This window comes from Aquila chrysaetos, chromosome 21 (assembly GCF_900496995.4).
Source record: "Aquila chrysaetos chrysaetos chromosome 21, bAquChr1.4, whole genome shotgun sequence".
Lineage (NCBI taxonomy): Eukaryota > Metazoa > Chordata > Aves > Accipitriformes > Accipitridae > Aquila > Aquila chrysaetos.
This window is the reverse complement of record NC_044024.1, coordinates 18,862,969-18,890,095: the sequence shown is the minus strand read 5'-3', so window position 1 is coordinate 18,890,095 and position 27,127 is coordinate 18,862,969.

The window sequence follows — 27,127 nt, the reverse complement described above, 5'->3', positions numbered from 1 at the left end:
TATTAAAATATTTTCTTGCCTAATTTTTATGGAGTAATTCCAGAGTTAAAAACTAGGACTGAAGAAATTGTTCTTGATTATTTGAAAGAGACCATGAAGGAAAGGCAGGTCTTTCTGTACACGACCATACCAGAAGAAAACCAGGTTTAAATGTTCCCTGCTGACCCTGACCCCCCGCTCCCCGCAAAAAAGAGCAACAGCCGACACATCTACGGGAACAGGTCTTAAGCCCAAATGTGACAATTTGCAAGAGAATTGCAGTGTTTCTCAAGTTCATTGCACATGTGAAACAGAGTAAGAGTGATGCAAGGAGCATTTTAAATCACTTGAAAGGAAAGTGGCTCAAGGAAAAATTAGAGGAAACTAGAATGGTACCTAACTATTGTAACAGAAACGGATTCAAGAGCAACAGAATTTTGAAGATAGCTGTGGTCAGTACCAGTTGTTTTGTCCACGGATCCAGGTTGCCAGCTCACAGTTGTATTGGGAATCTGTAGCATTTTTTTTTGTCCTCTTTTTCCTTAAAGCCTCATCTCCTGAAGTACTGTGAACACACCTGTATCTTTTTAGACTTAAAACCTAGCAAATAGCACTGGTATGACAAGCTAATCCCCCTGGTTATGCTAAAAATCTTCTTGAAAATGCATTATGTAAGTAGTGCAAAAGAATTTTGTGTTCTTCTAAAGTCTTGACCTTTTAAGTTCTCTGTTTTAGTAAGCCTATCTTACTGCTTCATTGTGACCTGACCTCATAACTTGGCAATACTGGCAGATCTACAGACTAGAATACAGTATCATGCTCCTGCTAGAATAGAAATAATTTTCTTTTTCCAGCAGCAGCATCAAACAGGCAGAAAGTATCTCTCTCTCAATAATAATCCATTGGTGCTGAGCAACTTGGTCCCTCCTGAAGTCTGATACAAACATGTAACCTCATTTTAGCAGGAGTGCTTGAGATGCACCACTCGCCATGTAGCTAGAGATATCTCATTTCTTGCTATAGTTTGCCCTTAAGGTTTGGGGAGAGGGGGGAAGAGGAGACTGGTTTCTGGCTTGCAAGTTAGTCAGCGTTCAGTGCAGTCTTTGTTTACTGAGCTGGAAGTCTGGTAGTGCCATATAAATGCTACTGAGGTTTGCAGAGATAAAATGTGCAGCTATTTAAATAGAGCTAGGGTATGAGCTTATATTGTGAACACTAAAGAACCAGAAATTATCACATCTTAAAGGCTGTTCTGTTCTCCCTTTGATGAACACTTCACTGTGATGTGGAATTTATAGCTTTGAACAGTTGCCGAAACATGTTTGGAAAGCCTCTTGATGTTTGTGGTGTTAATAGATTCTGCCCTGGTGTTCAGTAACTGTGCATTTTAAAATTTGACCCTCCACACGGCAGAAGTCATTCAAGAATTTTGTATCATTAACTGTCAAAGTTCTGTACATTCTTCACAGTTCTTGTACAGTTTCCTTATGGAAAGTAGCTAAATCTGACTGTGCTGCTGAATGACTTTCAGAGTAGAATGTCATTTTGTACATCTGGTGTTCTGTTTAATTGTCATCAGACTTTGGTTTTCAACAAGATAATTGCTGAGCTGTCTTTGGTGCTTTGAAAAATAAGTTGTCTTCAAATCTATTAATGTTGTTCGAATATGCACTTTTCTGAAAACGTGTTTCCTGTCATAAGGCTTCAGTGGCATAGAGCAAGTTAAGAGTTTATCAGGCTATTATCGTCACAGATGAGAAAACAAAGTGTTACAGATAAAAGTCTTACGAACGTGACTCTCCTCTTGATCGCTGTGGAAATTGAGAAGCATATTTCATTTATGTTCAGGAAATTAAAATAATAGGCATAATAGATGAATAGGATGCTACTTTTTGACCTCTTTCCTAACTTCTCCCAGCAGAGCAAACCAAGGGATTAGTTCTCAGTCCCTACTTTACTTGCTTTAAGGCCTTGCTTTATTTATATTGTCCAGTCATTGAACAATGAACCCCCGAAAGAGGAGAAAGCAAGAAAAAGATGGTTTCTGTGAGGCTCAGTGACTGCTTGCTTTGTCCTTGAAGCGTCATCTTCTGCAATGAAAGATCTTATTGGTGGAAGACAATGGCCAGGTGAGAGTCTGTCTCCCTTTTTCTTCCCCAGAGGCACTTTTTGTTATTTGTAGGAACCAAGTAATTCTGGAAATAGGTGGGGAGTTACTTGTATCTTGCAAAAGCGGACGTGGGTCCACGTGGTCCAAATACTTGGAGGAAGAATGAGTTAGCTCTCTGTAGAACTCCTTTCGACTCCCTTAGCTCTCTATACGATCTCTTCATCTCTCCTTTCCCTCCTCTGTTTTATGGTACCTTACACGTAAGCTTACGTTACTGCTAACAGAAGCAATCTTTTTGCTTTTTGCTGGCTGGACGTGCGAAGATCAGTGCAATTCCTGTAGCTTGTTGCGTATCAGGCCGTGGGATTTGGCTGCAGCTGGGCACACTGAGCTTTCTCATGTGGCTTACTTGAGCACGGAACCTCTGGCAGATAGATGCATGTCCCCTGGCTGCTCTGCAGCGTTGCTGTCTCTCCAGCTTTGGTGCTGGGCTGAGGAACAGGAGTGGGAAATAGTGAGATGCTGGCTAATGAAATTGTGCTGAGTCTAGAGAGATGGGTTGAGTTCAGGGGTAGTTTTCTAGTGCTTCACTTTACAAGTATCTTAATGAGGTAGAAGGCAGCTCTGGAAAACCAGACTGTAATGTTAGAATTCATTATAAAGGAAGAAACAATACTAAGGTTACTCACCAGAATTACCATCCGGCAATCTTTCCAAATGAGAGATATACCATGAAAGGACTGCTAGTAATTTTGGTTGAAAGGCAGCTCTAATGTAGCATTACAGAGTAAACCACTCAATTAGGAAAGAGAGGAGCACCTCACTTTTCAGAAGCATGCTAATCTGGCAGACTGCTTTTACAGTTGTTTGTGTAATGCAAGAACAATTCTCTAGCTAAGTATTGTCAAAAAGAAATCATTGTAGTGCAATACTGTAACTTCAGTATCTACCTTCCAAGTGTCCTTAAGTTTGTGTTTTACTTCTACATTATTACAGCATACTTTCATAATTATAATATGTTCACAATTATCCATTGCACACATTGAAGTCAGACTTTATCTGACTCTAATGTGTACAAGAACTTGTGTTTTAAAAAGAAAGTTTTATGTGTCAGATTTGTAATGCAAGACCCCAATATTTTGAGAATAGGGCTACACTTCTAAATTATAAATCATATTTTCTGATGGAAAAAAGTGACTAAGTATAAAATACGAATCTTGTGTGTTACAGTACTTAGCCATGCAATCATTATTTGAAATTCTCTTTTAGGTCTTTACATTTATATTCATTTGGTTTCCTCAAAATGGACATGGCTAATGTATTATTAAAGGTTTAAAAATTGGAATCCATGTAGTAAATGTTGATGTGTTTTATGGTTCAACAGAAACTGATGTAGCAATGAACTTTGTGGTATTTGCCAGCCCACAGGTAAAATGTTCATACTACTTTGATTTGCATATGAGGGCATTGATATGATTTATTTGGTATAACTAGGTAATTTACAGCAGGAGAGCAAGCAATAGCACTTCTTAAAAGGAAATGTAATGTAGTATTATAATCATTCTAGAACCAAATTTACATCCACAAATAATGCACACAATTAACAACGTTGAATTAGGTGTCAAACGTTGAGATGCCTGAGCACTCCTCGCGTTTTCCTCATAAGCAGAAATAATGCATGGCTTTTGAGGAACAGCTCAACAGATGCAAAAGCTGCATCTTGTTCTTATTCTGTTGTTGGCCTTGTGGGGTTGCACCCAATTCATTGTTTGCATTTTTTTATTCATCCTTCATAATTTTCTTGGACAAGTATGGGGAAAAGAGAAAGTGGTTGTATATAAATCTGAATGACCCTCTGATATCTCTTGTATATCCTGACCATGTGAGGGGAACAGTGTTATGCTCGTTATAATGGTCTTTCAATGACATGAATATGTATAATTACATATTTCAGTTATCTTTATGCAGTTCCAAAATACAGCTTTATGTAGCTTTACGTAGCTCCAAAATTGCCAAACTCTATATGGATTCCTGGTAGAGTTAATGAATCTGACCTCCTGATGCTTAAAAATGTTCCACTCAGTCACGTGCTTCCTGTTAGCAGTTTTGATCTGACACGGTGACCCAACATGAAGGTTGTTTGAGAGATCACAGAATGGGTTGGGTTAGAAGGGACCTTAAAGATCATCTCTAGTTCCAAGCCCCTGCCATGGGCAGGGACACCTTCCACTAGATCAGATATATTGTAGAGTTTCATAGGTTTTAAAAACTTTTAGATAAAGTGTCTTTATCTGTTCCAGGGAAGAGGATAATGTTTGGAACGCTGTATTTGTGTAAAATGTGGTCATAGCAGAAACTATGCCAAAGAAAGATTTGCAAAAGCCTGGGACTGGCAAAAAAAGTACCTACTCTGATTTCTTCACATCAGATTAGAAATTATCCTTATTAAATATGATTCCTAACTAAGGTTTTCCCAACCCTCAAATCACTGTAGAACATGCTAAATATTTCACAACAGTAAACAGAAAAAGGAAATAAATACCAACATGCTGTCTACCATGCTTAGCTAAGATTGTTTTTGGAGTAGACAATGGGAATATGAGCTTATCATGTCACTTGCTCTCTGCAGTTCCTATCTTATTTGTACGTTCAGGAAAAAAAAAAGTGAAGAAATAATTAGGAAGCTGGTGAAAACACTTCAGAAGTCAGGAGATGTATTTTGCTGTGGGTGCTCAAATTTCTGGAGCTACTTAAACTACAAATTTCAGTCTGAACAAATTCTTGAACTATTATGAGTAGATCATAAGACTGTATTATTCTTTTGCTTTTGTTTTGGTTCTGGTATAAGGTACAGTGACCAAGCAATGGACCACACATTCAGAAAAGATAGCCAGATCAATTGCTTGAGTTGCAATAGGCCTTTCACAATTATTCATGTAGTTTACTATCTTAAATACATTTTTTAGTTTCTTAAAAATTGATTACATTTCAAATTTGGAAGTCACTGTACATTTTCAGTCATTGGGTTTGTATTTTTAAGTCTTTGCCAACACCATTTCTTCAGGTAGTATAAACTGGTGTATGTCTGACTATGTTTTAGCATGATGATGTACAAAAATTAACACTGCCTTTGAATAGTTTCTCACTATTTTTTTTTTGTTCACTGTCTATATCTATACATTTAATTTTGCTTTACAAAAGTGTGTGAATAAATATTAGGATGTGTTATTTTTTCATGGTGTTATTAAAAATGAACAGAGCCTGGATTTTCCATGATCCTGAGAGGTTTCTGTTACCCAGAAACTGGCTAAATATGAGCCCTGCAAGGTGGACTTTCTTCTCCTCCCCATACAGAAAGGAAAACTTTGTCATTTTACCTGGAGATTCTATTAAGCACTTCTTTGTCAAATCTCTACTCAATGGAGGCAGAATAGATATGTAGCCTATTTTTCGCTCATCGCTAATCTCGGGTCATCAGGCTATATCACTTGTGACCTGAGACTTCCAAAAAGGTCATTGAGGATAAAAGGAAAAGACTTACTTCAGGAAAAGAGGTTTTTCACTTCAGCAGTAATAGATTGGTGTGATAAAAACTAGAGTCTTCCTTATGCTGAAATGAAGATATAGAACATATTTTTTTCCCCCAAAGTTGCTGCATAAGTAGCATTTTTATAATGGATTTTTGTCATTGTAGTAGTGTTAATAAATCTAAGAAATGATGCTATATTTGAATTCAGTGTTGTGCTATGTAAGGACTTGCCTTCAGAACTGATTGTGAAACATTTGTATTGAAAAGCAATTATTAGAACTTAATTTTTCAGCAACAACTAAATTAATCACCTCCTAGGAAAAATAATCATCTTTGGTAGTGAAAGTGCTATTAAAATACATTGTTTTTCATACATTCTTTATCCCGATTTATTGTTTGAGTGAGAAGTTCCACTAGTGGTTGTGCTAAAACATTTTTGGCACTTCATTATTATACATAAACCAATTCATTAAGTGAATATGTGTATGGAATGTAAGTATACTATGTTTGTTGTCCAAGACTTAAAAAAATAAATAAGCAATCATATCTGAAAATAGAATTTCTACTGAAAGCGTGTTTCTTGCATTACTTGAGATTAAAACCGCCTGTGTAGATATTTTTTTCTGCTTTTGTGACCTAATTAAATTACCACAGAGCTAGAGATCCTACAGTTTGTGAAGACAGACTTGCAATTGGATCTATGTATAGGAAACAATTAAAGTGTATTTATTCCATTGCTTCTAAGAGTTGCATAGAGGTACTCACAAGGTGCAGATTTTTTTTTTATGGCATGAGAATATTAAATTATTCTTATAGAAAGAGGCAAGAAAACTGTGCTGTTGAAGACTGCTTTATGGTGCAATAACACTGTAATTGGTATAGTATTACATGCAAATTCTTAAATGACAAGCAAAGTATATAGTCACTGAAGAACCTTACCTGTAGTTGGTGTTTTATATATTTCATGATTTTTGGCCAAAATACATACAGAGAAAGTAATCTTCACACCTTGTTTTAAATGAGGTTTCTACAAATTATTAGGATAATTTTTTCCTGTAATTGAGGTTGTGCTTATATTTTAATTGTTTTTCATAAGAGAGACTTTGATGGTAAGAAATAATCTATTTATGAAAAAAAAAGCATAATTATCATGTCAAGTTGTAAGTCAGTAAAGGTTAGTGCCTTTAGTCACATGAGGAGAGCTACGCTGGAAACCATTGGTGTTCAAGGAGAATGAAACAAAAGCACAAATTGAGCTTGCTATACGAAAGAGCTTAGAACTCCATCTTAGAGGGCAAAAAGGAAAACTGACTGCAATAATGACGTTAGAGCCAGCAATTCCCAAACCTAAGGTCAGTAAGTCTACCTCATGCAAATACCAGCCTCGATTCTAAGAGCAGCGTATAGTTCTATTTAAATGCAACTAAATATCTACCAAGCTGCTGATAGCTCATTCAGAGCCAGCTTGTGTGACTGAACCAACGAACCGACTTACTTGTAACCCACTTGTGAAAACTGAATCTAGGTTTGCTCAAATCCTACACAAATGAGGTTATGCCTGGGGATGTGGCATCACCTGTGGCTTAAGGTGATGTAAGTCTGCCTTCTCCCATGTCACATCCCAGGAGACACTGCTCCAGAGCCTCCTGTGATGGTACACCTGCATCCGTATAGGTACTTGGTTCTTGCTCCCATACTGACTACTCTTTCCTTGTTACATCGTCGATGCAGTGGTGCCGTAGTTAGAGTATGGTGGTTGTGCTGGTGAGATTTGAGCAGTCGCGCTTCCCTCATGCCCTATCCTCTTGCAATTTTTACAGCGGTTTCCTCTTGCCGCAACTCTGGCGTGGGGTTAAACTTAGAAATTGCTCGTGTGCGCGTTCCTCCCCCTGCCCCAAATCTCCTGTTGTTTTACACATCATGTCTTTTTCAGTAATTGTTGCCATTCCTAATACTCCAAGTGCAGAGGAGTGATGCTCAGGTCTCTGATGCTCATTCTGGAGGTGGCAGCAGGCAGAGGTGATAGTTTGTTCCTGGAAAACTTCAGCTGTGGGAGATAGCCACTTGTGCAGTGCGTTTGGGGGCTGCCCCAGGATCTGACTTACCTCGAGCTATATTAATAGCGTGATGAAGGAGCTAAAGGGGAAGAAATTAAGTCAATGTAGAATAAGGCTTTGGGGGAAAACTTCAGGTGAACTTCACTCCCAGTGATGGTGTTTCTGGGCTGTGAAATGAGTTGACCAATGGAAATAAACTGAGCTGCAAAACGTCAGGATCACAAAGTTCTCAACAAGAACGTGCTAGATGATACCAAACGCTTTCAATATTTAGAGTTGTTCTTTACTGGAACACAAAATTAGAAACTAAGACAAGATAATTCTGTAAATAGCAGAAACTACAAAGTAAAATGGAATAATTGAGCTTGTCAACAAATCTGCCCAATCCACTGTATAATGGCAGGTTATAGACATAAATGGCCTTTCCTCCAGCTTAGCAACTCTAGGGGATTTCCTTTGCTTTTCTTCTTTTTATATCTTCCCAAGGCTGGCTTTGGGCTTACTCCCTGCTACAGAGAAACCTGCTGGTTTTGGCCATCTCCCTGCAACAAACTGGTTTTGTGCCCCATTTCTGCCTTCCCTCCCTGCCCCAGTGCCCTGGGATGGGCCTCTGCTGCGTATGCCCAGCTGGGCCCGGTGAGGGAGAAGCCTCCTCCCTTCCACGTTCAAGTTTGCTCTGGCCCAAAGTGTAGAAGCTAGAAGCGAGGACAAAGTAAGTAGGCAGCTTTTCCTCCTGTTGTCCAGCTGTCTTTTTTTTTTTTTTTTTTTTAAACAAAATGTGCAATACTTTGTTTATACTCTTAGTTTTGGTTTTTTTTCTGTGTCCCACCTACTGAAAACTGTTTAAGACTCACTCTTGCATATGGATTGGGGGACTGAAATCTGGATCTGAAAATGATTTGCCTAATGGTTGGATTTACTTTATAAATATGCCTACACCTCCTGGCTCAGCTAACTTGTTGACTGTTTTACAATATTTTTAAGGTAGTACTGCAAAATACCTGAGGAAATAGATCATTACAGAATCTAATTCCTTGCACTCAGCACTGAATCAGGTCTAAATTTATTTTACGTGACAGAAGCAGAGTGAATATCGCAATGTCCTTGGAATCCAGCATGGTTTTAATTGGATTCTATCTTTTTCTAATGCTACTGTGGAACACCAATTTAAATCCTTGGGATTAAATTTATATGACAGGCTGCCATTCTCACTAAAGTGGTGCATCATTTTAATTTATTTATTTTGCTTTGATGTTTCTTGACAAGTAATAAAGCATGAGGTCCTTAGTTGTGAAGGTCTTGTTGCTATTTCTTTTTTAGAGAGTCCTTACATTTCAGAACCCTTTTGCTGACACACAGCAAAGTGCAACAACATTAATTTTTAGAAAAAGGGGCCAACAGTTCTCAAGCTCAGCAAGAATTCTAGTGAGATACAATTTAAGATAAGGAAAGCTTCATTTACGTAATAAAAAAATAACCCCTAGTAAATGAGGTTTGTAATGCATTATCCTTCTTAGCCTTCCAGTGGGCCCATAATTATGCAGAATATCTAATGTACTCTAATAATCTGATCTTAACTTGATAGTCTTTTCACTTTATATACAGACTAAAACACTACAACCCAGTAGATTAGAAAATAAAGACACTGATTACTTAACTGTAATAAATACATGATGCTGTGAAGGTGAAGATAAAAGCATGATGTGCAAAGTATGAAAATAAATTAAAATGCTAGGAAACAGGTGTGAAGAGACTTTGAAAATAGGTTCACATTTTTCATTATGGCATTATTGTGGTTCCATGTCCCAATCACAGTCACTCTACTGGCAATAAGAAGGTAGATTAAAGTAAATCATTCCTAGGTTAATGAGCATATTATTAAAAATTAAAAAAAAAAATTAAATATGGACACATTTGGAAAAATAGAATTGCTATAAATTAAATTTTAAAAGCTCATTAGCTGGGGAGTATGAGATTTTTAAAATATTATGATTCAGTCCCTCTGTCCTAGGCAGCAAGCTTATTGTAGTTTCCAGTATACAAGGCTTTTCTATGCTTGCTAATACCCAGTGAAGTGCATTAACTGTTATGATTGTTTAAATCGATTTTACTGGTTTATCAGCTAGGATTGAACAAATGGTAAGGATGTTAATGAAGCACGGTACCGTAGATGTACATGCAAAGTTTCTGTTGGAGGCATCCCCCTTTGAATGACTTCATATGGCACGAATAGTTTTAGGTATAAATTGACCTTGGAAAGAATGAAACAAAACAAAACCAGGGATTGGCATTTGGCAGTAGGTACACAGATCATGAACAGATGTGTACAGTCAAGAATCTAATGATAAGGTCATCAGCCCATATCTTCCATGTCCATGTGTGGTGGGTTGACCTTGGCCGGCTGCCAGACACCCACCCAGCTGCTCACTCACTCCCCCCTCCTCAGCAGGACAGGGAGAGAAAATAAGATGAAAAAGCTCATGGCTTTGAGATAAAGACAGAGAGATCACTTACTGATTACTGCCATGGGCAAAAGAGACTTGACTTGGGGCAAATTAATTTAATAGGTTTGGATGGTGAGAAATGCGGATGAAAAGTAGAGCAGCTTCCTCCCACCCCACCCTTCTTCCCGGGCTCGGCTTCGCGCCTTCGCTCCGACCCCTCTGCCTCCCCCGGCCCCGGGCAGCGCAGGGGCTGGGAGCCTGCGGTCGGTCCGTAGCGCTTCCTCCCTGCCGCCTCTTCCTCCTCCGGCGTGGGCCCTCCGTGGCTGCCGTTCCCGTCGGGAAAACCGGCCCCGGCCCCGGCCCCGGGGTCCCCCGAGGGCCGCAGGGCCGTCCCCGCCGGGGGCCTGGCGCGCCTCCCCCCTCCTCCCGCCCGGCCCTCGGCGCGGCAGGGCTGCTCCTCACGCTTTGTCCCTCGCCGCCCGTCTCGCCCTTTCCTCAACACGCCTTCCCCTCGCCGAGGGGCTCAGCTGTGCCCTGCGCCGGAACCCGCCGGAACCGGCCGGAACCGGCTGGAACCAGCCGTGTCCGGCCCGGGGCAGCCCCTCGGCTCTCCTCAGAGGGGAGCCTGCCGCCCCGCGGCCAGCGCCTGCGCCCCGGCACCCAAAATACAACACTAAAGTAGGTAGTAATTTTGATCACAAGTACTTAACATAGATGTATGTGCTTAGTAAGTTTTGCTTCATCTGGGAGCTCAAAATTATTTCTTTTGAATTTTGGGTATTAGACTGCAGTTGCGTCAGATTTGGGCAGTACAAAAATGCACATTAAGGTGTAGTTAAACAAGTATGCGTAAGAACCAGATTAATTCTTCACAAATGTTTGATGTTATCCTAGATGCATAATTTAAATGACAGTATTGCATGGTAGCTATTTGTGAGATATAATCAAATCCGTTTTAGTCTGGATTTTGTAAATAGCTTTATTTTAACGTAGGACTCCTATTTATAAATCTTTTGTGTATGTGAGCATGTGTGCATCTGTTCCCTTTTTGTTAAAGTGTTTTGCTCTGCCCATTCCTGATACCTGAAAATGTCTCTTTTTTTTTTTTTTTTTCCTTCTTTCCACCCAAGTTCATTGTAAAAGTACGAGCATAGTCAAGCTATTGCTTACCACCAATTGCTTGGTATTTGTAGCTCAGTATTGCAAGAGCAGCACAACCAATGCAATCCAGTTGGATTGTGGCATCCTCTATAAATCGTGTGACCTTTAGCGTAACTGAGGATAGTGCTGCAGCTCTACTTTTCTCTGATGATGAGCCCTTCAGAATTTGAAGACTTTCTGCTGTAAAATAAGTTGACCGGAAAAGACTGTAAAAATGATGATGTTTGAAATTATTCCTGCTTTTCATCAATTAGGAGTTAAGGAGATAGTGCTTGGAAATGTCATTGCATAGAGAAGAACTTGGTGCATCCAGGGAATCACCCTTTTCTTCTGCATGGGTGTGGTCTTTGGTTTTCCCATTCTCCTCACACAGCTTAGAAAAAGTTTCTTTAATTGTCACCAGTTTCAATTCTTTGTTTTTATGGCTGGCTGGCATCAGGCCTTGCTATTCTTTTTTTTCTATCTGCAGTTTCTACACAAGAATGAGACTGAAATACTAATGACAGAAGCTTAAAACTTGGGGGGGAATTCAGCTATCTTCAAACCTCAAAGTGCTCCCAAGCGTGTTGCATGTGTAAATAGACATTTTGCCATCCTTCCGCTACACCAGGACTCTGCCCACTGGAGAAAACAGTATATTGCCTTATGAGCTGTGTGGGGAGCGGCCCTTCCTTCAATTCTTGTGAGGAGCAACAATTCATTGTAAATCCACAAATCGGCACAGCCCCATGACATAAAGAGTTTCTCATGCAATAGACCTTTGATTTTGACCTGTAAAAATTATTTCTTTTTTAACAGCTGTTAGAAATTTTTGACAGGTCCCTTTCTGTAGGCCATTGATAATTAGGGCCTAACTGGTTCTATTTTTACTCCCTACAAAGTACATTTGCATTTGGTCTCAGCACTCCAAGTTATTAAATTGTACAATAAAGTCCCTTGCTGTGCCTTTAAATCTGATAAGCTGTGAATTTTGAGACCACTAGTGAGTTTATTCAGACTTCCATTGTCTGTAGGTATAAAACTAGAGCCACCATAGAGGGTATAATGTTTGTCTTCAGCAAACTTTGTCCTTCAATAAAATTTAGACTAGTTTTGAATTACTGTCTTCTCAGGGACTTGCACATTTTTGGACAGCAGGTGCTGGACTAGTTTTCAAAATACACCTTGGTGTTTTGGGTTCTTTTTTTTTCTTTTTTTTGGACAGAATTGTGGAGCAAAATCATAGGAGGAAAGTGTAATAAATATATTGTGAGTTTTGTGTTTGATTTCTTACCTCATAGCTTATTTTATTATTGTCTAAGCTCTGAATTCTGCAAAAAGAGGAGACAGGATAACCACCTACATTATCATGTAATTGGCTGCAATCCGTAAAGCTCACTAGATCAAAACAGTTGATGTTGAGACCCTTATACCTGTGCTGTATTTGCTTCTCCAGTGTTACTTTGGACCAGGTTTAGTCTGGTCCCTGAGATTAGTTGTTTCCACTAGGTGTCTCTGAAGCCGTCCAAAAGACAACTCATTGCTTTGGACCCTTATGTCTGCCTTAGGGATTGGAACACATCTATGCATCCTTGCGTGGCACCTCCAGTTCATTTTCCTAACGATAAAGAGTTTGCATAGGGCAATCCACTCTGCAAACTTAGTCAATGTATGGCAAATGGTGATGGTCAAGATGCACAGCAGAATTGCTGTACAACTCCTAAACAAATTTGATACTTTCTACTCGAGTTGGGCTATGTAGATATTCATGTTCCTTCTGCAATACAAGGTCTCAAAATCTCTGTGATGGCATACCTGCTTACAGAAGCAGCACAAAACTCGCAGTCTTTGTTGTGGGAACAAAGGTGATTCTGGGGTGCCTCTGTTTCTGTAGACCTACTTACTGTTTGCACCTGCCCATGTGAATTCCCTCTTAGCAAAGCCTGTGGGAGTGTTGGGAAGAGGTGAAGAAGGGAGTTCTCTGCGTTAGAAAGATTATCTGTATGGTCAAGTAGCCAGAGTGTTATTCAGAAACGGTATACTGCTGGGTTCTGGACTTCATCCCTTTGTCAGAGCTTGTAATGAGATGTTCAAAAGGCAGCTTGCTGACAGTCTTTAATAGTGACTGCATTGAAGACTTCAACTGAACCAGAATCAGAGGGTTTGTGCCCCTGTATACTAGACAAAGTAGCTAGAATTAAGGGTGAAGTTCTCATTTATAAGATTTTATTTCTGTAGTGGCTTCTCAATCCAGGACATATGTACATAATATGCCTGTCTCGCTGAAGAGCAAAAGGTCCTTAAACGTTTGGGGCAAGAGAGATCTGCTCTGAATGAGCAATAACAAAAGGACAGGTCACAAAATTCCACCAACTTTATTCTTTGATGCCTGGTCTCTTCATCCCTTTCATCTCCTGGTTATTCTATCTTATAGTAAGACTAATTAATTGCAACTTTTGTTAGATATTAGAAACTTAATATGTATAGGTTACATTAAACGCAGTGGTGCGAGGCTCTCTGGGAACTCTTTGTTATCATTTGTAATCTGAATTATAACTGAATATTGTAAGTATCCTCTAATGAAATTCCTGTGTTGTCTCCTGCTATTGTTGAATAGACTAGTTCATGCTGAAACAATTATTTTGGTAAGTTGTCTCAAGCTGCCTAAGGATATAGTTTGATCATTCAAGCAGCTGAAGGGATTGATCCTAGTCCTTGTGAACAATCCCTCAATCTGTGCTTGTTTATTGCATTTCTTGTCTTCCTGCTAACCACTTAAGGCCTGATCAACTTGGTAAAGATCTTCTATATCTGACAAAGATGAATGCAGTATTTTCTGTGGTCCCATTATCAAAATAACTAAATTGTGTGCTGAAGCAATACACATTTAACCATGTCAGTCAAAATGCATCTAAGGCATTTCAAACTCACTTGGGGGGGGGGGAAGCAGTGGGGTTTTTTTGCCCTTTAAAAGCTTTTGAGCATGTGAAAGAAGGAAAATGTGACATTGATATTGAATGGGTTATATAATTAGGAAAATATTTCTATGACAGAACATGATTGTATGCAGTGACACACGTTTGGAGCTATAAGCAAAAATTGTTTTCCTCTTCCATTCTTCCAATACAAATTACAGGTACAATGAAACCTGAAAAGTTTTCTGAAAAGGTTAGCCAACTTACTGACTGTCCTTATTTAAGAGAAGCAGACCCACTTGAAATGAGACTGGCTTTGACTCCTCCTGGTCCACAGCTTGAATGAGTAAATGTGTGAAGAATGGAGTATTTTCTCCCATCTTATCAAAGTTGTTTTCATTTCCTTTGAGGAAGATCAGAGGGGTTGATTGTACCCCAGAGAGTAAAGACGGCTTGTCCTAAATACTACCCGAGAGCAAACAAGAGAAGTCAAAAGGGAAGACCAGTTTGGAAGGAGCAGGTAACCATTCTCCAGAGTTCTGGAAGGAGTGTTACTCTGGAGTTTCATAATACTATTAATGGTTATTTTGGGATTTTCTTTCCGTTTTGTGCTTGGAAGATAACAGTTTTCACAGCTCTGAAAAGAACTTCTGAACTTCACTAAGGCTCACTCCCATTTAACCTCCATGACAGACCACATACATTTGCTGTAAGATAGACGACTAATGTGTTAGGAGAGGGCAAATCTCTTTTTATTGGTAAAGATGAGAGAAAATCTGAACTGATAAAATTTGAGACCTGGGAACTTTGTTAGGTAACACTCACAAATACTCCTAGCAGATAAGATGGGTATGCCTGTATCACCTTTTTAAATTATTTTTGGTTTTTATTTTTATTTTAAATTGGACTGGGTTTATCTGATCTTTAACTGAAGATGTTGGTTATAAAACAGTCTATCCTAGCTATTAAGACAGTTTAAATTAGAATAGTTGTAGTAAAGTAGTAAACTTAAAAGAATGTTAAATGTTATTGATTATATAGTAGCCTTTAGATCAGCAAAATTGGTCACAAGTACACAGAAATGAAAAGTTCTATTTGCTTCGGCAACATTCATGGGAGTACCAATATTTGAAATGAATAAAATGGTGTAGCAGGCTTTTCATAATATAATCACTATAATTGTAAGAAATTTCAGTGTTCCCCACTGTTGTGCTTTCAAAAGAATAATAGGCTGATAATTTTATGAAGTAAAATATTTACTTTCAGTCTCAAAATGACACCAAATAAGAAAGTGACCATTTGTAGAACACCGTGGCTGAAACAATTTCAAATTTGTTTAGTGTTGACTGTATTACTTGTTTATAGTCAGTAGCAGTAAATAGCTGCTGCATTGACAGTATACAAGATGTATACTATAAATTGTTGATGTTTGAAGATGAACAAGAGCACTTAGATCTAAGCAAAATAATATTTCGGTTACAGTTAGTAAAGAACAGCATTCAAAGTAACATAAGCTTGTTGAAATGTAGGTGCAAATGCCTTAGTTTACAAATTCGTAGGGGTTCAAGCATGAATATTTTCTTCCTGTAGTGTTGTTAGATAACTCTGGGAGGTGACTTTGGTTCTGTCAAGGGGTGGTTCTTCCATAGCTCCTGCTACGTTCTGCTGTGAAATAGTTTAAGCTACGACTCGTAAAGTTAGAAAGTCATCTGTACATGCTCACTTAGTGCAAAGGGGCTATTTTCTTCTATTTACACTGCCATTACTTGAAAGTCGGTCTGGGTTGATGTAATTGAGAAAAACATTTGGTCCTTGTTCAGGATAGCAGTAGAGTTAATGAGGTTACATGGAGCTGAAAGCTGGAGTGTTAATGTCTATATATTTGAGCAATTTCTCCCTGAAGAAGCACTATTTCTCCTTTTGCCCTAAGAAACAAATAGGCTTGAAGAAACCATATGAGGTCTATTGGCTGTTTTAGCTAATTATACAGAAACCTAAGATTTATGCTGGTATTTTCCCAGGAAATCAGCAAAACCTTATATGTGTCTTGGCTTTGATAGAATTATTTAATATCAGCAACATATTACAGTACAGTAAATATTTTATGCTTCACAGAGAAATAAATGTATTGTAACTTGTGACATACATACTAACTCTGCATGACCTCTTTGTCAGACTTTATACTAACATAAAAAATAAACTACTTAACAGATGCTCTATTGCTAATCTCAGGGGTTTATTGCTTCTACACATTTTTATGAAGACATTAATTTTCCAAAAATATTCTTCCTGGAGTATTCTGAAGTATCTTCAGAAATTAACAGTTATCAGTCTAACACATTGCACCTCCTGGAAACCTGATCTACAGCCCTATTGCACTTTATTTTATTTGAGGAGTCCTTTTGGTTTGCATGAACTATACATGTACTTTGGGGAATTTGTAAAATAATTTGTATAAAACTTAGACATTCATACTGGGACTGATACACTGTACTTTTTATTTAGTTTGTATATTAGTGTTGCAAAGAGATTATAGAAGATTACCCTTCTAAAATTTTAGTGGATTAGGCCAGTCCATTACTTTAAAAAAAATGCTTTTTTACAATTCTAATTTTAAGGTATTGGCTTTTTTAATTGTAGGGTTTGTAGGAGACTATTATTGTTATTAAATTACAAAAATTAGTTTTGGCATAATAAGAGTATATTTCACAACCCAAGTGTCAAACTGGTTCATGCAAAAAATTTCATTATGCTGTAATTGGGGCTGTATCTTTACCTGTAGGGACAGATTTGAAAGTTACACAATAGATCAGAAGGTTATGTTCCACATGAATGTGTGCATACAGCAAATCTTGCATTTATTTTGTTCTAACAGTATGTGTGTGATCTTGAATGCCTTTGTAATGGGAAACTTAGTCATGCTGTCAAGATTGTGAAATCCAAATTTTATTTTGTCTCATTTTTCCTCTACTAACATTTCTTGAAAATTTATCTGTTGTCAACCCAGATATATCGTGTTCTTCTTTCTTTAGCTATTATTTCTAATAAGAAAACAAAGTGAGAGGCTTTGTGGGTAGAAACTTGAATGGCAAGCTTGTGATTTGGTGAGAGACTGGGTTCCAAGAGCTCAGCAGAGAGAGATGGTTGGGTGTTGGGTTTTTCTCATTCTTGTTGACTCGTAATTTACTCTTGGCCTCTTGGCAGAATAATAATATTTTTTTTAATCCATTATACTTTTAGTTACATTGTATGTGAAGCTTGATATTATTGGGCATATGAACCCCTTCTTTGACTTAACCAGACACCATATTTTTTGAGAAAAGAGCTAGCTCTACTACTGTGTCTTGTATTATGGGATAAGAACCCAGTCAATGTTAAAATAATAGTGGATATTTCTCACTGCCCTCCCTGGCTTTCTTCCAGTTTGCCAGAGATGCAGTAAGATCTTGTTGCGATTTATATCCTCTGTTTTGACCCATGAATGCCAGGCCAGACCTGAGAATAGGTGGTTTATGTCCTCCCAGTTTTAAACTGTGAAATCCACAGCCATACTAGAGTAGAAGACCCTACAAGCCTCTATCTGGCTATCCCAAGGTATTACTGAAGCAGGTATTGGGGACTTTCATGGATGCAAAAACTAATTAAGGCAGAATTTTACTGACACCTCAGCAAAAATTCTGAAAACTACAAAATTTTCCTGCAGCTGACTGCCTGTTGTATTCTTTTAGTAGCTGTAGCTAAAATTAAGAATAGTCTGTTTCCCTAAAAGAATTATCTCACTAATTTTTAAATTATTTCTGTTGCCTCTGCATTTTTTTTTTTTTAACAGTAAATGTAAGAAAATGGTAGGTAACTTGGGACTTGAAATAGATATTTTTAGGGAAAAGCATGTGTTTTCTACTGCTTTGCTCAGTATTTATTTCTAGTGTCCACTAGAGCAAAAGTGTCGTTATATAACTACAAAAGAGAGAAGGGAATATGTTATTAGCTCATCATAGAGGGGTTGCTGTGAGAGTACTTGCTTACATGGGCATGTGCTTAAGCTTTGTATCTATCCTGCATCTGCAAGATATGGTATTAAACCTCTCGGGAGCATAAACTGTCTGGCTATATAGGCTTAACCTGGGAAAATTCTAGTGCATTAAAAAAAAAAAAAAATTCTGCAAATCAGTATGGTTTCATTCTCTATCATAAACCCTCTAGTTAAGCTAAAAGTTACCTTGTGTGAGCTTTGTGAATGGAACTAGAGACCAGGCTTTGCAGTTTCAAAATTTCAGAGCAAATTGGAATGCCTGTTTCTATAATTTCCTGGTTTGATTCAACACCACAATATTAAGAGTTTTGAAAATGTCCTTGTCTTACAGCTGAGAATTCTCCTCATTCTTCCCACAAAAAACTTCAGTATTATATATTAATTTTCTTCACCCTTTCCCCCATGTTGTTTCCTTGCCACTACCCAATGGTGCAGGGAGTGGCAAAAAGATCTTCTATTCCTTCTGGTTCAGATACTCTCTCAGGATTATGAAGACTTCCTTTTCATATTGGTAATTCAAAGGAACAGTAACTTGTTCCTGTACTTGTTGTCATCTACCTCTTGTTAGGGATTATGGTAAAATACCAGTTCTCTGGGCTTTTCCATGAGCGTGGAAGGAGATGTTGCCATGAGTGGAAAGTTGTTGCAAGCAGTTGAAGAGTGACTTACAAGATGAGAAATGCATAACTAATGGTTTGGCAGAAATGCAGGTTTAAGATTTACGTTGGGTTATTTTGGTGATATGCTTTTTCTGTATTAGGCATGCAAGATTATCCTGTGATCTATGTTTAACTCATAAGTAATTTTATCTATGCCTGGAAACATAAAAGAATCCTATAGCATCAGTGCCAAATAACAATATATACCAAATGCAGGAGTGAAATTCCTCCCAACCCCAGAACTGCAACAGACTTTCTAGCAAAAACATGATCATAAGTATTATGACTTGCATGTGCAGCTAGGTGGCTGGCAGTGTTTGTCCATGTGAAGTCTCTGATTCTAGAGATTCCTCACAGCACAGAAAAAAATTAAAATTTAGCAGTTAAAACTTCTGGATAAATTATGTGAAATTTATAGCATCAATAGAATTTATACTTAAATGGGTTTAATCTGGGATTATACTTTCTTTTTACCTTTGAATCTGTGTATTTGTAAAATAAATACATAAATAGAAATATGCTGTCACAGTTGATTAAAACAATTGCAAGAAATTCATACCAGATGTTGTGTTTTGTTAATTAGCAATAGTACCATATAAAACCTGTAGTTCATCTCCATTAGATATTCATATATTTGTTATGTGATATTTAGGTTTCATACTGCCTGACCAAATGGATGTTTCAAATGCATAGAGTACTAACTCAGTGATGACCCACATAGCGTTAAGTCTGTCTGCAAGCACTTTCTAGCCTTCATGATCTTTCATGCATGTCAGTAGTTCTGCTGTTGTGCCATTAAACTCAGAAGCAAGCTTAAAAGCTCCTCTACAAATATTTGTTGTTTGGGGGTTTTATTCTGTGTATCCTATGGTGACAGTTCTTCCAGTATGTCAGAAGGCCTATGAAAGCAAGATATGTACCATTTCAATGTAGGAGCAACACACTAAACTATGTCAATTAAACTTAAACCTGGAAGTAAGAGGGTAACAGTGTAGGAGAGATTGTGAAAGAAAACAGTCTCAGACAAATGGTCCCAAAAAACAGTGCTTAAAACCATGTGCTTTTACATGGAAATTGCTTAGAAGTAGGCCTGTGAAATCAACATCCACCTCAAATCTTAAACATTGTAAGGTTAATGGGTTATTTTCCTTTGCTGTTGTTGGTTTTATTCCTCCATTATAAAAGTAATTCAACATGAATGATAAGTAAAAACTTCCATAAACATTACTTTCTAACCAGTAAGTATGTTCTTAGCTATGCATCTTTACTACATTTTCAGCATCCAGAAATTGTCAGGGGTATTTTTAAAGCTGGTTTACCAACATACTGAGACATTGGAGGCTTGGTGTTGGTTTTGGTTCTGGTATACTCTTGGTTTTTGGTAAGTAATACTCAGTTGTAACTGGGATGAGGGGGAGGGGTAGGGACATGGAATGGAAAGGTGACACTGTGTCTCGGAGCTTCTTCCCAGCATGTCAATTGTGCAGCAAACTAGTGAATGATTTGTTGGGGCAACTTTCATGCACCTTTGCAATCTGACACTATGCTTTATTAAAGTTCCTGCAGCAGCCTGTCGTTAGATTCATGATCAAGTTTTTCTCCCCAAAGGTTTGCATGCAACCAAATTATGATCTGTTACCATAGTCCTTCACTAGTTCTCCGTTCTCTGAGAGAAGCCGTATCTCTTTCTTCCCTTTTCCTTCCATGGCATTAATTTGGTGTCTAGGAAAAGGACAAGCTTTGATGCAGTCCTTTCTGGTGGTTCAAAATGCCTCCCTCTCTCCTGCTGTGACATATTCTTTCTCTCTTGGAACTGCAATTCTGACATAGCCATACATGGAGCATGAAAGGTTTTCTAAAATGCTACCTCCTGTGCATCAGCAAAGAGTCTGTCAGGATCTGCTCTGTGGTAATAGCAGGGGGATTCTTAAAGGTGAAAAAGGCGACTTGAGGTTTCCAAAAATGAGGCCACTTGCTTAAATGCTTGGCTCACTCTAACTTCAAGGACAGTTGGACATAGCGAGATTTGTCACCAGCTTCAAAAATAAAGGTGGTGGAATTGGGGCTTGTCTGCAAAGTGGCTAGAAGATAAGCCTGATGACTCTTTTGTGTTAAGTTTTTGTGTATAGGGATTTTTAGTTGGTTTTGCATATTGATGAAATAATAGTTAAACTGGTAGTTCTCTCTGAAAAAAGGAGGGTAAAAATTAATCTGAAACTTTTGTGCAAGCTACTCTTACGCAGAATTGTCATGATGGCATTCTCAGTTAGTGAGTAGCTTGCTCAGCTCGTGTTGGAGGGGTCCTGCTATTGGAAGGGGACTCAGCTGATGCATCCCACTGCTCATAAACATTTCTTTTTTTTTTTTCCCTTTTTTTTTTTTTAATCCAGTGAACACTGACATGCAACTAGCTGATTTGACGTTTTAGACATCTTCAAAAAGAGCTGACTTCTTAAAGTAGGTCTTTTACTACTTAAAGATTCACTTTTGCTCATTTTTTGCTAAGGCAGTATGTGGCTTATGTAGTTTGCTTTATTACACCCACTCTGTCCACTGAATTTGCTGGTTTTCTTTACTATTTATAAGTAACAATCAATAAATTATTAATAAATGAGATCCTTTGATTTACTGTACAGTGCATATAGATGGTATTATAAAATCATCCCACTTCATTTTTTTTTCTAGTCTGTCTCAGTGCTGTTTAGCTCATTAGTACTTTAATTCATGCAGATGAGGTTAGTCTCCACTGAAAAACAACAATTCCTGAATCAGAAGCCGCATGTTATCTTTGATTCACTTCTCCTTGAACTACAGTAGATGCTGTGGCTTGGGAAACAGGGGGTATGAATCAATACTGTAAACTGGGAGGTGAAAAGGGATGTTCATTTCATAGGAAAAGTAAGAAATGATTTCCGTCTAAAAATAATTATGAGAGCTTTTATACATGACCTTATTAGATGCAACCCTGATGTGCTATGTGCACAGCAGAGAAGCTGCATAAAATATGGTATTTCTTTTAGTGCCAGAAAACACTATATTATGTCTATGCCACATCAATAGCAGAACATTTCCAGTGGTTTCCTTTATAATTGGGCTGATGTACTTTACAATTCACACTAGTAATCTGCTGGCAATATTGTCCAATAATGTTTTTCTTTGTCCACTCCAGCACTAAACTGTAAAACAAATCTCTCTAACAGCATTATGCTATAGGGGCACATAGATATTTCCCTTAAAAGTACTGCATGATTCATGCACCATGTATTGCTGTTTCCCTGCTGCCGTGTCTCAAAGGAAATGTTTTAATCTTACAAATAAAACTGTGAAAAAATAATTTGCGCGCTAGTTGGTCCCTGTGTCACTGGCATTTATCTTTTGTTGATAAGGCAGAACTGGAGGTGTAGGCTGACAATTTTAAAATTATGCATTTTCAAGGCATTGTCTTCCCCCCCCCCCGCCCCAGTATAGAATAGCCACCGGTTTATACATTCACTGTGTAATGGCTAGAGGTAGGTATAACTTGTGACCAGCTCACTCAGGATAATTATTTAGGCATATATTCCCATATTTATTCTTTTCTTGATGCCAGCTTGCAAATGTTTATTGTCCATTACCTGTAGCTCCCTGTAGTCATATGGAGTTGGAGGTCTTACAAAACTGAGTTGGCTGAGGTTGGGGAGAAGGAATGCTAGTGGAAATTTGGTCCTGATATCTTTAACATTGGAACCATATTTCTTATATATGTGCTTTGATTACTTGTTCCTGTGCTATAGGATTAATAATATTTGTGGAAGAAGAAAATACTATCTTTTCGTATGAAAATATGGTTGTTAAAACAGACCTGAAAATTCTCTGTCTCAAGTTGGGGCATGCTTCCTCCTGCTTCCCCCCTCCCCTCCCATAGAATTTGTCTCTGACTTTGCAAATGAAATACTACAAACAAACCAGTCCCAGTGAATGGGGGTTTTGCTGCAGGGAAGAATGGAAATGGGATTTGGTTCATAATCCAGTTGCTGTGCCTTTTTTCATAATGAACTCTCTGTAAACGAATGGATGAACAAACCGGTGTTTAATGCATTCCTTTATCTGGTATGGATGTAATTAGTTTTTGGAAATGTGGTACTTTGGAGACCTGTGCAACTTCTGTATATGATTCATAGTAAAAGAGATAAATGCATTAAAATTTGTAGGGAAACTTTATTCATTTTTATTGAATTTTACCTATTTGCACGAGTGATTGTATGAACACTTGGTATAATGTGGGGAATAGTCTAGTGACTTCAATTAAATTATACCTCATATTTTATTTTCTCTTGGAATCTACCTTTTATGTGCAAAATAATTAATTTTTGTTTGCATTCTTTCTTTAACCCCACTTTTACCGGTTTCAACTTTGTCACTGTAAAAATCAGAATCAATGCTGGCTTCCTGGTCGGGTCAAATATCTATTTGCCTGATCTTGCAATATTGACCAATCTACTCCTCCTTACTCTGAGGAGTAAATATATTTCTGGAGTTATCAATGGGAAAATTGAAAGATTGCTTTAGGGTTTGCAAGTCACTATTTTTAAGAAGATAAATATGCTAAGAAAAAAAGAATTAATTGAAAACTGAATAGTTGAACTGCTGGGTATTGTGATACTGCACTGTAATCACCAGGAAGGTGTCAACCTTTTCAGATGTCTTTTGCTAAGGTCAAGACCACAGATGAATCCACAGAATACACTAAAGCCAAAGTAAAATAGATTTAACTGTAATCAACCTGTTCATTATTCTACATTTTAACATACATAAATATATGAAACAGTGACAGCCTGCTATTAAAGCAGGTCCCACAACAGAAATGTGACCAAAGTAGAGGGAATATCAGAGTGTCTTGAGGTGAGGCTGAGCAGCCAGTACCATAGGGCCATAGAATGGTTTGGGTTGGAGGGGACCATTAAAGGTCATCTAGTCCAACCCCCCTGCAATGAGCAGGGACATCTTCAACTACATCAGGTTGCCCAGAGCCCCATCCAACCCGACCTTGAATACTTCCAGGGATGGTGCATCTACCACCTCTCTGGGCAACCTGTGCCAGTGTTTCACCACCCCCATCGTAAAAAATTTCTGCCTTGTATCTACTCTGAATCTACCCTCTTTTAGTTTAAAACCATTACCCCTTGTCCTATCACAACAGGCCCTGCTAAAAAGTTTGTCCCAATCTTTCTTATAAGCGCCCTTTATGTACTGGAAGGCTGCAATAAGGTTCCCCTGGAACCTCCTCTTCTCCAGGCTGAACAACCCCAACTCTCTCCACCACTCCTCACAGGAGAGGTGTTCCAGCCCTCTGATCGTTTTTGTGGCCCTCCTCTGGACCCACTCCAACAGGTCCACGTCTTTCCTGTGCTGAGGACCCCAGAGCTGGACACAGCACTGCAGGTGGGGTCTCACCAGAGCGGAGTAGAGGGGCAGAATCCCCTCCCTTGACCTGCTGGCCACGTGCTTTTGGTGCAGCCCAGGATACAGTTGGCCTTCTGGGCTGCAAGCGCACATTGTCAGTTCATGTCCAGCTTTTCATCCACCAGTACCCCCAAGTCCTTGTCTGCAGGGCTGCTCTTAATCCCTTCCTCCCCCAGCCTGTATTGATACTGGGGCTTGCCCCAGCAAAGGTGCAGGACCTTGCACTTGGCCTTGTTGAACCTCATGAGGTTCACATGGGCCCACTTCTAGAGATTGTCCAGGTCCCCCTGGATGGCATCCCGTCCCTTAGGCATGTCAACCGCAGCACTCAGCTTGGTGTCATCTGCAAACTTGCTGAGGGTGCACTTGAACTCACTATGTCACTGATTAAGATATTAAACAGTAGTGGTCACAATATTGATGCCTGAGGAACACCACTTGTCAGTGATCACCATCGGGATATTGAGCTGCTGACCACTACCCTCTGGATGTGACCATCCAACCAATTCCTCGCTCACCAAGCAGTCCATCTGTCAATCCCATATCTCTCCAATTTAGAGAGAAAGATGTTGTGGGGGGACTGTTTCAAAGGCTAATGAGTAACATCTCAGATGCCCTTTCTATAAAGAGTAGTTGTCTGCAATTCAGCAGACAAGCCCATTGTCTAAACATATACAGCAGGATTTTTAAAATAATAAAATAATACTTAGCATTGTAATTGCTCCTCAAAGATCTTACTGTTTCACAATTGATAAAGACTAAACGAGTCTTGTGGAAACCTTATGTGGGCCACTAGACAGAAAGTCCCAGATTTCTTCATTGCCTGAGTAGTAGGGACACTCCTGCCTCTGTACCCAATATAATCTGCTGTTTCTTCTGCCTCAAAAGAGACTTTTTGCTAGTTAGGAAACAAACTGACAAGAGTGGTACTCTTTCCTATCAAGTCTTCAAAAATTGTAAGATTTTCCCCTGAAAAAAAGGGAACCCTAGATAGTCTAGAAAATACGAAACTAACGTCAAAGGATCTGGAGATTCAAAAATACTGTAAAATTGTGATCCTCATGTTACCGTCAGGTAAATTGTTCAAAGAAGAAGAAAAATCTATAGAAAAGATCTTAAAAGAGAAAAAGGTTTTCTCCAAATGTTTTTACTTTGGTGGTGGGAATACACTTGCACCAAGTTCCTTTTTATTCTTCTGTAAGTGCTGTTTATCATGTGGTATCCTATAGCAACAACTACCTGGGTATCATCCGGCATGGAGTTTTCTACTTAGGAAACTTGACACCTAGGTGTCCCCTGTTGCTTGAATTTTCCTGTAGCCTAGGATAAATGTATGCCCTCAGTTCCTTAAAAATGAAGGATTGGATGTTGGGTTGGCCCTAATATGTGTCTCTGCAGAACTTTTTTCCAATAGAACAAACATTCTAGGATGATATTCCATAACACTGTCTTTATTGAACATATCTTATGTATCAAGTGCTGCATTACTAATATATATTCAAGTAAATGTAACTGTGATTGTGGCATGCCTGGGAGGTACAGAAGATGGGCCAGCAAAGTAATATAGTGACATTATCAGTATTCAGTAAAGTAAGTACATGTCTAATATCAAATATAGCCCCATGAAAGTCAATTTACCTGTAAGCATATATTCAAGTGATTTGTTGAATTGAACACTACTTGCAGAATACAGTAGTTCTGTAAAATAGAAAATGAGGGTTGCTTTATTTCAACAGAGGAAAAAAACCCATTAATTTTAGCAGATAGTAACCTCTATTTGCCATCTAGCTGATAGGCAAAAAGAGTTATCATTTACATGTCTATTTTTCAAACTTTACGTGTTCCAAAAGTGTGAAAGTTAACTTCAGTAACATGTCATATTTTTGTTCTTTGTTGTCTGAAAGGAAGGAATAGAGCTGCCAAAGTTTCCGCTGACAAAGAGGGAGAGAGACCTGTCTTGCCTGAACTCAGGCAAGAGCAAGCCAAGGGGAGAATCACTTAGAAAGACTGACTAGTCTAATAGAAATAGTCTTAGTTTTGATAGAAGTGTTCCGTACTTCAGCACTCATTTGCAATAGAAGTTTTTCTTCGGTTAGGATTATGCCCTCCTATTTTGATAAACAGGTGGTAGCCTCCAAATTGGCACTATCTTACTGTATATTCTCAAGACTACAATGTCTTCAGAAAACAATGATAACAATGCAGGACGCATCTTCTGCTTCGAGCACTTGGCTAGAGAGTTATATGTCATTTTTATTAATACAAATAACATAATAAAACCAATTTCTGCAGCACTTTGTGTAAAATATAAGACACGGGAGAGCTTCAGGGGGATTGGTGTCACATCATAATTAAAGAACTTTCTCACTCTCTTGTGAACTATTTTGATGCTCTTGCACTGAACTCATTCTCTAATTCAAATACTATGAAAAATTTTGACGTATGGGATATCGGATAAATCCCTACAGTATCTCCTTCTGGCTTCCTAACTCAGAGTTGTAAGAATGGTGAATGGCCTCAGCCGCAACTTGGCATTAAATGCAATCTGTGTATGCCCCGTGTTATCAGTGCTGGCCATGAAAAGAAAAACATCGAACAGTCTATGATGCCAATAAATACACTCACTATTAAGTGTCATCTACTTGCTTCTGCTGAAGCATGGACACCTGTAGATGATTATCTTCTGATAGTTTTTCATTATCTTTGCTTATTGTGAAAATACATTTGGAGGCATCCAACCTAATATAACCTCCTCGTCCCCTCAGCTGTGGTAGCCACAGTTCAGAAGTGGAAACAGAAGTGTTCCTGTATGTTGCCCT